The sequence below is a fragment of the Gossypium arboreum genome, chromosome 6 (genome assembly GCF_025698485.1).
Source record: "Gossypium arboreum isolate Shixiya-1 chromosome 6, ASM2569848v2, whole genome shotgun sequence".
NCBI lineage: Eukaryota > Viridiplantae > Streptophyta > Magnoliopsida > Malvales > Malvaceae > Gossypium > Gossypium arboreum.
The window spans coordinates 130,812,513-130,824,767 of NC_069075.1; the positions used below are offsets into that span (position 1 = coordinate 130,812,513).

General features: G+C 35.3%; 1 non-coding gene across 1 annotated transcript; it reads left to right on the forward strand.

The window, feature by feature from the left end:
- Nucleotides 1-917: 917 nt before the first annotated feature.
- LOC128294485 (small nucleolar RNA R71) lies at nucleotides 918-1,024 on the forward strand. Its single transcript, XR_008284795.1, has one exon. It is a non-coding gene; the product is annotated as a small nucleolar RNA R71 (small nucleolar RNA).
- The last annotated feature ends 11,231 nt before the right edge of the window (nucleotides 1,025-12,255 follow it).

Genomic DNA, 12,255 nt, shown 5'->3' on the forward strand with positions numbered 1-12,255 from the left:
TAAGGAATTCTCTGAATTGTTTGTCTGAGTGGTCTTTCCTTGTCACATTTGTGTATGGTACACATGGTTTGTATTCTTTACTTACCTGTTTTTGGTCATTGTGGTCCACCTCACCTTTACCTTTACTTACCACAGTTTCTTGCCTCAGTTCTGGTTTAGGTGCAACTAACCCTTCCTCATCTTGAATGGTAATTGCATTGAGCTGCTCCCTTAGGTTAGATTCAGTGTTACTCGACAGGCTACCTTGTGGTCATTCAAATATCAATTTAGTGAGCTGGCCTATCTGAGTTTCGAGCCCTTGGATCGACGCTTGTTGATTCTTAAGTGCTGTCTCAGTATTCTGAAAATGAGTTTCTGACACCGAGATGAATTTTGTTAGCATCTCCTCAAGGTTCAGTTTTTTCTCTTGTTGGTAGGGTGGTTGTCGGAAGCTTGGAGGTGGTGGTGGTCTCTGATTTCCTTGGCCTCCCCATGAAAAATTTAGGTGGTTTCTCCAACCTGCATTGTAAGTGTTACTATAAGGATTATTTTGAGATCGAGGATTATTACCCATGTCATTTAACTGCTCGTTCTCTATGTTGTGGCCATAGGGTGGGTATTCTAAATTGCTGGATCCACCTCCACTTGCATCGCACTGCATTACTGGGTGAACCTGTGAAGAACCAAGAAAACCGTCAATTTTTCTATTCAAAAGTTCTACCTGATTAGAGAGCATGGTGATCGAATCGACATTAAAAATGCTGGCTTTTGTTCTCATGACTTGCCACTGATAATTATTCAGTGACATCTCTTCTATAAATTCATAAGCATCCTCAAGTGTCTTATTATTGATAGTTCCTTCAGCAGTTGCATCAATCATCTATCTAGTCGAAGGATTCAGGCCATTATTAAACGTTTGAACCTGTAGCTAGAATGGTAACCAATGGTGAGGGCATCTTCTTAAAAGGTCCTTGTATCTCTCCCATGCATCACAGAGTGTTTCTAAATCCATCTGCACAAAATAAGAGATATCATTACGTAATTTGGCTATTTTAGATGGTAAAAAATATTTTAATAAAATTTTTTCGGTCATTTGTTCCCAAGTAGCGATTGACCCTCGTGGTAACGAGTTCAACCACTGTTTAGCTTTGTTTCTCAATGAAAAAGGGAATAACTGAAGGCGAATGGCATCATCAGAAATGCCATTGATTTTAAAAGTGTCGCAAAACTCTAACAAATTTGCCAAATGAGTGTTTGGGTCCTCGTCCTGCAAACCATCAAACTGAACAAACTGTTGGATCATTTGAATTGTGTTAGGTTTCAGTTCAAAATTATTTGCAGCAACAGCAGGCCTAACTATGCTCGATTCAATTCTTGTTAAAGAAGGTTTAGCATAATCATACATAGTACGTGGAGTAAGATTCTGATTAACAGCATCGTAGAAGGTAGCAAATTTTCCTGGTTTTCAGCCATCTCCTCGGTTTTGGTGTGAATATCGTCCTCTTACTCTTCCTCTATGTATCTTAAGCTTTGCCTTATTTCTCTTCAGTTTCTATGAACTGTGCGATAGATCTCACTATCAAACAGTAATGGTCCCGAAGGGTTTCTTCTAGTCATACACTATAAAAACCTACTAGGAGCAAATAAAAGAAAAATTAAAAAAGAAAATAAAAATTTAAGTTGCAAATAAAGTAAAATGGCTAAAGTAATAAAAATCGAGTGTTCCTAATATCTTAGTTCCCCAGAAGCAGCACAAAAAACTTGATATGTGATATTCGCGACGGGTTTTAAAAATTTATAATTAATCGTTCTTGAAACTAACTATTATCACGATGAAGACAAGTGTACCTATCGAACAGTAGTATAGCTTTAGCAAGACCGGATTGTCGAAACCAAAGGAACCAAGAGTACTAGTAATTACTTTCTTTTTATTATCTAGCCTAAAAATTAAGGGATTTGTTTATCTAAACTAATTAACTAAACTAAGAGTGCACAGTGAGAAATTGGGAAAAAGCTTTTGGATTGATTAAGACAATACCCAAGGAAAATCCACCTAGACTTCACTTGTCATTTGACTCTAAATCAGATGATTTATTCATTTGACTTGATCCGTAGAAATCCCTATGTTATATTATTATCTCTCTCGAGACTAATAACAGCTAACCCTAGGTTGATTAATTGAAATCTCTTTCTAATTAACGCCCTAGTGTTGCATTAACTCGATCTATGAATCCCCTTATTAGGTTTCACCCTAATCCGACAAAATCTTGTCACCCTATCTCTAGGCGTGCAATCAACTCCGCTTAATTACGACAAATTTACTCTTAGACAGGGACTTTTTCTCCTCTGAATAAGCACATTAACTTGAACCAATATCCTGGAATATTAAGACAAGAATTAAGAACACATAATTAAGAACAAGTCAAATATTTATCATGCAATTCAAATAATAATAACAAGATCCATCTTAGGTTTTATTCCCCTTAGGTATTTAGGGGGTTTAATTCATAATTATAAAAGAAAACACCTCAGAAGAATAATGAATACAAAACATAAAGAAAACCCAAAACCCCTGAATGGAAATTGAAGGGAGATCTTTAGTCTTGACGATGAATCCGGCTTCTGAAATGGATCAATTGGCTTCCCTTGAGTAATCCTTGCCTCCTACTCCATGTGTGTGTTCTAAGTGCCTCATCAGGTGTTTAAATAGGCTTTTGAATGCCTAAGAGCCCTCAAAAGTGGCCTTTTCCGAATAGGACTATACTTGTGCTTGATAGGGACACGCCCGTGTGTGATTGCTCCAGCCCGTGGTCAAGGCTGTTAAATAGGCACGGGCGTGTAGTCTACCCATGTAAGTCGTGCTTTGATCCTGGCAAATGGACACGGCCGTGTGGCTTACCCGTGTGAGGAAGTCCAGGCCATGTTGATTTCCTATGTGGGTCCATTTTCTCCATTTTTGGCCCATTTCTCGCTCTTTTTACTCTCCTATGCTCACCTAAGTATAAAATATGAAATTAAAGGATTAGGAGCATCAAATTCACCAAATCTAAGCAGAAATCATCCATAAATGTGCTAAGCATGGGATAAAAATATGTACAAATTACGGTTTATCACTCGCATAAAATGATCCAACGATCCGCATTTGTAACAAGCTTTATTTCTTTTGATCCAGCATTCTCTAAAATTTCACTGTTCACAATGCTGACATTCAGGTTTATTGTCTCTCACACTACCAACACTAGCTACTGATGTAGCTTAAGCTTTAGAACTAGAGTGTTGTTTAACACGATCCTTGTTTAAATATCCCATTGAAACATTCGAACGATTATACGAATCTTTGAATTTCTTTGATGAAGACTGATACAGCTTATTCATCAATCTTTTTCTAGTGTTTCTAGCCTCTGAATCTGCTTTCCTCTTTTCTTTACTGAGATCTTCAGCTTTACAAGCTTTTTCAACTAAACCAACGAATTGTTTAATTTCCAGAATTCCAGCTAATAGCTTTATATTTTCATTCAACCCATCAATGAACCGCTTACACATAGTCTCTTCAGTAGAAATGTATTTTTTAGCGTATTTACTCAAACATCCAAATTCTCTTTCTTACTCGATCACAGCCATTCGGTCCTAGTTCAACTCTAGAAACTCTTTATGTTTCTGATCGAGAAATCTTTGACTTATGTACTTCTTTTAGAATTCAAATTGAAAGAACTCCCAGGTGACCCGTTCACTAGGAACCACCGATGTCAACATTTTCTACCAGTGATATGCATTATCTCTGAGTAAAGATACCACACACTTGACACATTCTTTCGAAGTACAGGATAATTAATTGAATACTCTGATAGTGTTCTCGAGCCAAAACTCAGCTCTCTCAGCATCATCAACAATTGTAGCTCGGAATTCCTCAGCCCTGTGTTTCCGAACCTTATCAACAGGTGGCTGACTCAATTGGATTGGATCTATCACTTGCGGCACAATTAGAACTTGTTGAGGAATAGGTGGGGGTAGAGGTTGTTGAGCAGCCGGATTCATTTGTACGAATTCCGTGAACCACTTAGTCATCATTTAGAAGAAGGTTTGCTTAGCCTCTCCTCCCTGACTACTAGAAATAGGCCTAGAATTGGCCGGCACTGCCCCTTGAACGAGAGCAGGTGCATTGCTTTCCACATCATCAGCTATGGCTTGTTCAAGATCTATTTACTATATAAAAACACATTTTAACAGTCAGGAATCATCACACTATCACAATTTATATATATATGGCATGTATAGCTAGACTCTCACACGCCACGTTAGTCCTAAAATCGACTAAAACGTAGCTCTGATACTAATAAAATGTACCACCCCTAACTTGTATCCGTCGCTGGAAAAGGGGTTACAAGGCATTACGAAATAACACATCCCATTCACATACATTTATACATTCATTATCAAAAACCATTCGCACACATTCACATTGTCCCTTATAAGGTTCTACGAGACTTTAAAATATGATTAATAATGGTTCGGGACTAAACCAATCACATATAAAAAAAAATTCGAACACTTAGAAAAATTTTACATTCCTAGGTCACACACCTGTGTAAGCAGCCCGTGTGCCTCAAACGGCTACCAGACATGCCCGTGTCCTAAGCCGTGTGAAAACAAAGCTTACATACTAACTTGCACCATACGGTCGGAGACACGCTCGTGCGTATTGGCCGTGGGAAAACTGGAGGGTTTACTGACTTGGGTCACATGGCCAACCACATGTCCATGTATCTAGCCTGTGCTCGAGACTGACTTATGTTCGTAGGGCTACCTAGGGGACACACGGCCAAGACACACACGCCCGTGTGGACAAAAATAAGCCATTTGAAAAGCCAATTTGCCACCCTACAATCATGCATATAAATCAATCTATTTGGTACAGTTTCAAGTCATTTATAAACAACCGAAACCCACCAAAACATATACATAACAAATCATTTCCATATTCAAATTATACCAGATCATTATGCCAAAATCATCACAATTTACCATTACTCAAACATTGATAACTAACTAAAACAACATCCATTTAACTATATCTACCACTATGGCAAACATACCAAAACAAGCCAACATATAAAGGCATTATTTACATCACATATATCACTTATCAAGAAAATTAAATTAAGCCAATTTAATTGGCTAAAACATATCAACATTTACGTCATTAACAAGCCAAATCACATGGCTAACATCATAGTTCAAAACATACCAAAATGACACTAGCCTATACATGCCATATACCATATATACAAGCTTCAAAAGTACCAACAAATGATCAATAGTGTGAGGTTGCTCCTAACAAATTCTCAAGTCCAAGCTAGCTTTGATTATCTGTAAAACATAGACAAATAACACAAAGTAAGATTCATAGCTTAGTAAGTTTGTAATTAAGCAATTCAATTCGCTAAATAAATATAATTCAATCTTATACACATTACAAAAACAATATCTCATTAACACAAACCTTTCTATCATGTCTCAAAACATGATTCATTAACATCTCATTAATCTTTCTCAACGCAATGCTCAAATAGGTTCTGTACATACCTGTATCAACCCGTATTAATCTTTTCCTTAAACAAGTCATTATTTTATCCCTTGTACCATTAGTGATAGAAATCGGTCACTCACGAATCACAATCGATAAATACCTATACCATGGCCCGTAGCCAAATCAAGGTAACTTATCCCAAAGTACCTATACCATGGTCCATAGCCAAATCAAGGTATTATTCGCACCTGAAGTGCCGATATCATGGCCCGAAGCCAATGCATTAACTTAATGACATTACATTATTATCTTCACTATACTTAAAATTTAACTGAGAAGTTTTTTCAATTTCATCGTTGAACACTTCCGTATAGTCTTATTCACAATTCAAACATTATCGGCAATCTCATAAACACATTTTATACAATCTCAAAGCATATAAAATTCATTTATAATGAAATGAACACCTACGAACTTACCTCAGTCGTAGAAACAACGAAACTAGCTGATTAATTGAGTACTTTGTTCTTGCCTCAATCTAAGTCTGAGTTCCTCTTTTCTTGATCTATGTGTATTCAAAATTAACTCATTTAATCACTTATTCATTCAATTTCATCCAAAAATAAACATTTGGGCATTTTTACACTTTAGCCTCTAAACTTTCACAGCTATTCAATTTAGTCCCTATTTCACAAATACAAGAAATTTGAAAAATTCAATTTAACCCATGCTTGGCAGAATTACCATAGTGCCCCAAGCAGCCCATATTTTTCATTTATTTCACATTTTAACCCCTCAATTCATAGTTTTCTCGATTTAATCCCTATTTGACATTTTTGTAAAAAATCACTTTACAAAACATTAAAATCTATCATTAAACTTTCATATTTTGTAATAGCCCGGTTTAGAACCTAGTCAAAATAGTGGTTTTAAGACCACAAATTTGAGTTAGAAAAATATTTTAATATTATTTTTTGTCCTTATAATATATGAATTGATATTTGTGAAAGTTTTGTGTGAAAATTTGATCGTTTGTGTGCTTAATTTAGAAAAATGACCTAATTGCATAAAATGCAAAAGTGACTTGCTATTTGTTAATGTACTAAATTGGTATGATTTGTTTCTATGAAAGTCCTTATAAGGTTATTATGCCATTAAAAGGTTAATGGACATTTATGACCAGGAATTATATGTTAGTTATTAATATTCATTAAAGGCATATTAGTAAATTATCAAATAAGTGATAATTTAATAAAACCAACATCAAAAATTAGCTCATTATTCATCCTTTTTGGCTAAAAATCACAAAGAAAATTTAGGGTTAGAAGAGCTTTCATGTTCGGCACTATTAAGCTTTGAATTAGGTATGTTTTTGTTTCGATTTTTGATAATTTCTACGTTTTTGTGATCGTTGCTTTGTATTCTATCAAGCCCATGTCTCAATTTCTGAATTTGGTGATGATTTTGAATTATGCCATTGATGCTTTTGTGAGCTTTGTGATGATAGTTGATGAAAAATGCAAGATATGTGTTAGATTACTATGTTTTGTATTGGAATTTTGGATGAATTTGAGTATTTTGGGCTAAATTGTGAAAATAAGAAATTGAGGAGCTAAAATGTGAAATAAATGGGCTTATATGAACTACATGAATATTTGGCCAAGCATATGTATAAAGAAAATATGTGTATTTTGTGATTTTATAAAATAGGGACTAAATTGTTAAAATATGAAAATGTGAGGGCTAATTTGTAAAATTCTCTAATTATGTGTTTTTGGATTAAATTGAATGATTTTTTGAATAAAAGATTTAAATTTAAATTTATATAGATCAAGAACCAAAAAAAACAAAATTAGATCGGGGAAAGTCGAAAATCGTTGTATAGTCGTTTGTTTCCGTTCATTTTCGTACGAGGTAAGTCGATATACAAATAAATGTGTTTGAATTGATTTATTCATATTTATATGATATTGAATTGTGATGAATGGTTATAGAAGCTGAATATGTGAAATTGAAAAAGTTTTGATAATGTGACGACGTCTGAAACCTCTGTACGAACCATAGGAATAGTTAGGATACATATGTCATGACATAGGATTCTGATATGTGATTTCGTGTAAGACCACATCTGGGACGTTAGCATCAATTTGAGATTTATGTGTAAGACCATGTCTGGGACATCAGCATTGTATTTGATTTCGTGTAAAACCCTGTCTGGGAAAGTGGCATCGATATTTAATTACATGTAAGACCACGTCTAGGACGTTGGCATTGTACGAGCTTTCTGTGCTACCCGAGTATCTTTAATAATTCTGAATGACTCAACGGGCATTCCAAGAAATGGATAACTATGTAATTGTGTATTCGATTCAGGTACGTTCGAAATGTATTGTAACAGCCCGAATTTGGGCTTAGAAGTATTGGGCCTTGAGTGTGGGTCCGTAAGGAGGTTGTATATAAACATTTAATTGTGTAAGGAAATGACACGATTAAATGTCTACTTTGGTGGTTTATGGCCCTGAGAAGTGTTGGAGAAATCTTAGGTTCAAACCTGGGCTTTAGTAAAAATTTTGGTAATAAGTGAATAAACCCTGGGTGCTTGGATGAAGGCCTTTTAAATTATTGTGGTAAATAAATGACACAAGGAAGTTGTGGTCTAGTGATTGTGGCATCATTAAGGTTGCAAGGGAGCCTGGGTTCAAGTCTTGTCTCTTGCAATTTATTTTGGTTTTGCTTTTAAAGGAACTTGGACTTTGGCCTATAGACCTTATAATTAATTGAGAATAAAATATGACACAGAAAGAGCCTGTGGTGGAGTGGTAAGGTGGCGTGTTGTGTAACTGTGAGGTCTAAGGTTCAAGTCTTAGGATGCGCCAGTGAGTATTTATTTTGCTGTTTTAGTTGTGTAGGAGGTGGAGTTAGACTGAAACTCTGTAGTTGAAGTGATCATAAGGAAATAAAGAATTTTCCTAATGGTTGAAAGTAATCCCACATCGGGAAAAAGTGATTAAGACTCAATGCAGGATGTGCCAAGGTTAGTGATCGTGGACTTCTTCGCGTTCTCATAAACATGTGTGTATTTTGCACTACTCTAGCTGTAGAACGGCAAATGCCGGAATATGCCGAAATGCCAGTCGCACGTGTCGGAGCTTTAACGTGATGGTTGAGGCCATCATGAGTGCTCTCGTAGGCTTAGGTTGCTTTGGGCCACGACGGGCCGAGATGGGCCATGTGGGCCTATAGGCCCAAGTGGATAAATTGTATGATTGTGTAGTAAATATTGGATTGGACTATGTGAATCTCATATCAGTAAGCTAGTATTACTGAAATACCCTTGTAGGGTAAAATTACTGAAATAACCTTGGTTTAAAAAATTACCAAAATACCCTCGATTAGTAAAATTACCAAAATAACCTTGGTTTATAAAATTACCGAAATACCCTCGACTTGAAAATTCCCGAAATACCCTAGATTTGTGAAATTACCAAAATACCCTCGACCTATAAAATTACCGAAATACCCTCGACTTGTAAAATTACCGAAATACCCTAGTTTTGTAAAATTACCAAAATACCCCTAATTTGGAAAATTATTGAAATACCCTTGATTTGAAAAATTACAGAAATACCCCTAATTTACAAAATTATAGAAATACCTTTGACTTTCAAAAATTACAAAAATACCATTAGTTTGCAAAATTACCGAAATACCCTTGGTTTGCTGATTTACCAAAACACCCTTGTAAGGTGAAATGAATAAAATACCCCTAATAGGTAAAAAGACCATTCTGCCCCTCTAGGGTATATGACTCACTGATAATACAATTTGATTGATTTGACTATGTTTTGACTAAGAATGTATGACTGTAATTGGACTGTTGTGACTATGATTTGTATGATTTTGTATGCCGTGTGTATATTTGCTGCATTCAAATAATATTATGTTGTACACGGGTGGGGATTATGAAACGGAGGAAGAAATTGAGGATCGCATGGTTGCTTGACGATCGTGGATCCACCGATTAAGGATCGCATGGTTGCTTGACAACCGTGGATCCATCGATGGCTTTTAAGCCCAATATATGATTATTGACGACTCTATGTCGATCATATTTACCCGAGGCTGTGTACCGTCTATATTACCGTCACTGATGGCTATGTGCCTAACATAATACAGCTACCGATGGCTTAAAGCCAATTATTCTAATTATGGCTTTGCGCCAACCTACATATGGCTCTGTGCCAACCTGATTATGGATGTGTGCCAAACGTATTTGCCTAAGGCTATGTGCCAATATATGATTATTGACGACTCTGTGTTGATCAATTTACCTAGGGCTGTGTGCCGGTTATGTTACTCTAGTTGAGGGCTATGTGCCTAACATAATGCAATTATCGATGGCTTTGTGCCATTGTGCCATTCTGCTTTCGGCTTCTAGCCGTCCTGTTATCTGCCAGCGTTACTGTAATGTTTACGGCTATGTGTTGTCCTGTTTACGGCTATGTGCTATCCGGTCTACGGTGTTGAACCGTCCTATTGACTTAGTACTGCAATCGGTGCTAAGCTTGGGGTGTTGGCTGGGTGGGTCGATTTTATCCCCACATGGTGTGTTGGTTGGTACGGGTGGTGTGTTGGTTAGACTGGGCTAGTAATTTGTCTGCATATCTGTATATGATACTGATTCTGTAATGGGCTCCAGTCCAAACTGAATCTGAATTTTGTCTGTTTACTAACTACTTTAGTTTAGGAGGGGATTACACACGGAGTTTTCATAAACTCACTCGGTTTATTAACTGTGTAGGTAATCCCCAGCATTAGAAGGATCGGTGCTGCGAAGGGCTCAGAGAGGACCACACAACTGCACATGTTTTTCTATTTCGTTTATTTAATTAAGCATTTTGGTTTTTGATTTGGGTTGTATTAAGGCCTCTTTATTTTCTTAACTTTTTATTTGGGAAATTTATTTAGTATGCTTATGATCTGTTAGAAGTAGGATGCGGTTTTCCAAAACAACAATTGGTTTTCAAATATCACATTTCCAGAACTGTTTAAAATTAAGCTTCCACAGTAAGTAAGGTTTTAAGGGAATTAACGTTTCACAAGTTTTAAAATGGCCAGAGGTTTTAAATAGTAAGAAGGGTTCTCAAAGAGAACATGGTTTTCGAAAAACACTTCAATGTGACACGCCAGATTCGGGCCTAACTTTTAGGTCGGGTTTGGGGTGTTACATGTATATCATAATTGAGAATGAAAAGTAAGTATATGTGTAAGTGATGATATGTGAAATAAGTATGAGAAATTATGCTATATGTGCAATGAATTAGGAATATGTGATTTGTAATAGCATTTGGCTATGGAATATATGTATTTTATGATGCTTATATGCTTAAAGTGATAATTTTATTTGTATATGGCTTACTAAGTTTTGAAAGCTTACTTTGTGTGTGTTTGCATTGTGTTTTAGATATCGAAGCTACTGGAGGCTCAAGGATTGTCGAGGATCATCACCACACTATCAAACTTATCTTTGGTCTTTTTGAAAGTGTAAATATTAGTATGGCAAGTATAGTCTAGATAAATTGAGATATGTTTTTGAGTTATGAATATTTAGCCATGTGATATGGCTTGGTTTTGGATGTGTTTATGAATGACTTTTGAATATAAACTATGTGATGCAATATTTCTAATATGATGTGTTCTTGGATTGTAATAGCCCGATTTAGAACCTATTCAGAATGATGGTTTCAGGAATATAAACTATGTGATGCAATATTGCTAATATGATGTGTTCTTGGATTGTAATAGCCCGATTTAGAACCTATTCAGAACGATGGTTTCAGGACCACAAATTTGAGTTAGAAAAAGTTTTAAAAATTATTTTCTATATTTATTATGTGTGAATTTATATCTGTGAAATTTTTGTGTTTTAATTTTGTCGTTTGAGTGCCTGATTTTATAAAAGGGCTTAATCGCGTAAAATAAAAATTTGATGGTTAAAATTGAAAGGGCCGAATTGTTGTTGTCTTTTTAGTTTGAGGTATTTATAATGCAATATTACCATATTTAAAGTGATGGACGGTTTAAGACATGGTTTATAATGGTTTATTATTTTATAACAAATGTTAAATAGGTAAAATGATAATAATGTTATAATAATAAAACATAAAAAAATCAAAACCATGTGTTCATCTTTCCTACTTGAACGAATATGAAAAATAAAGGAAGGAAAATAAAGCTTTAAGGTTCGACTATCGTTGAAGCTTGATTAAGGTATGTAACTAGCTCGATTTTTTATAATTTTTATGTTTTTGAGATCGTTGCAGTGTAATGTACAAAGCCCATGCTTGAATTTATAATTTTGATGAATATTTTGAGTTATGTCATTGATGAATAATTGAGCTTTGTGATGTTAGATGATGAATTATGAAAGATATGTTGTGGATTAGTATATCTTGTATTGGAATTTTTGATGAATTTGAGTAATTAGGGTTAAATTGCAAAAATAATAAATTTGAGGAACTAAAATGTGAAATAAATGAAATTTATGGACTTGTATGAGCATGGGTAACATTCGGCCTAAGCATGGTGTGTGCAAATTTTGCATGTTTTGTGTTTTGTGCAATTAGGACTAAATTTTAAAAAGTGTAAAATGTCAGGGGCAAAATGGTAATTTGTCCATTTATGTGTTTTTGGACTAAATTGAATGAAATTATGTTTGAATGAGTTTAATTTGAATATGTTTACATCAA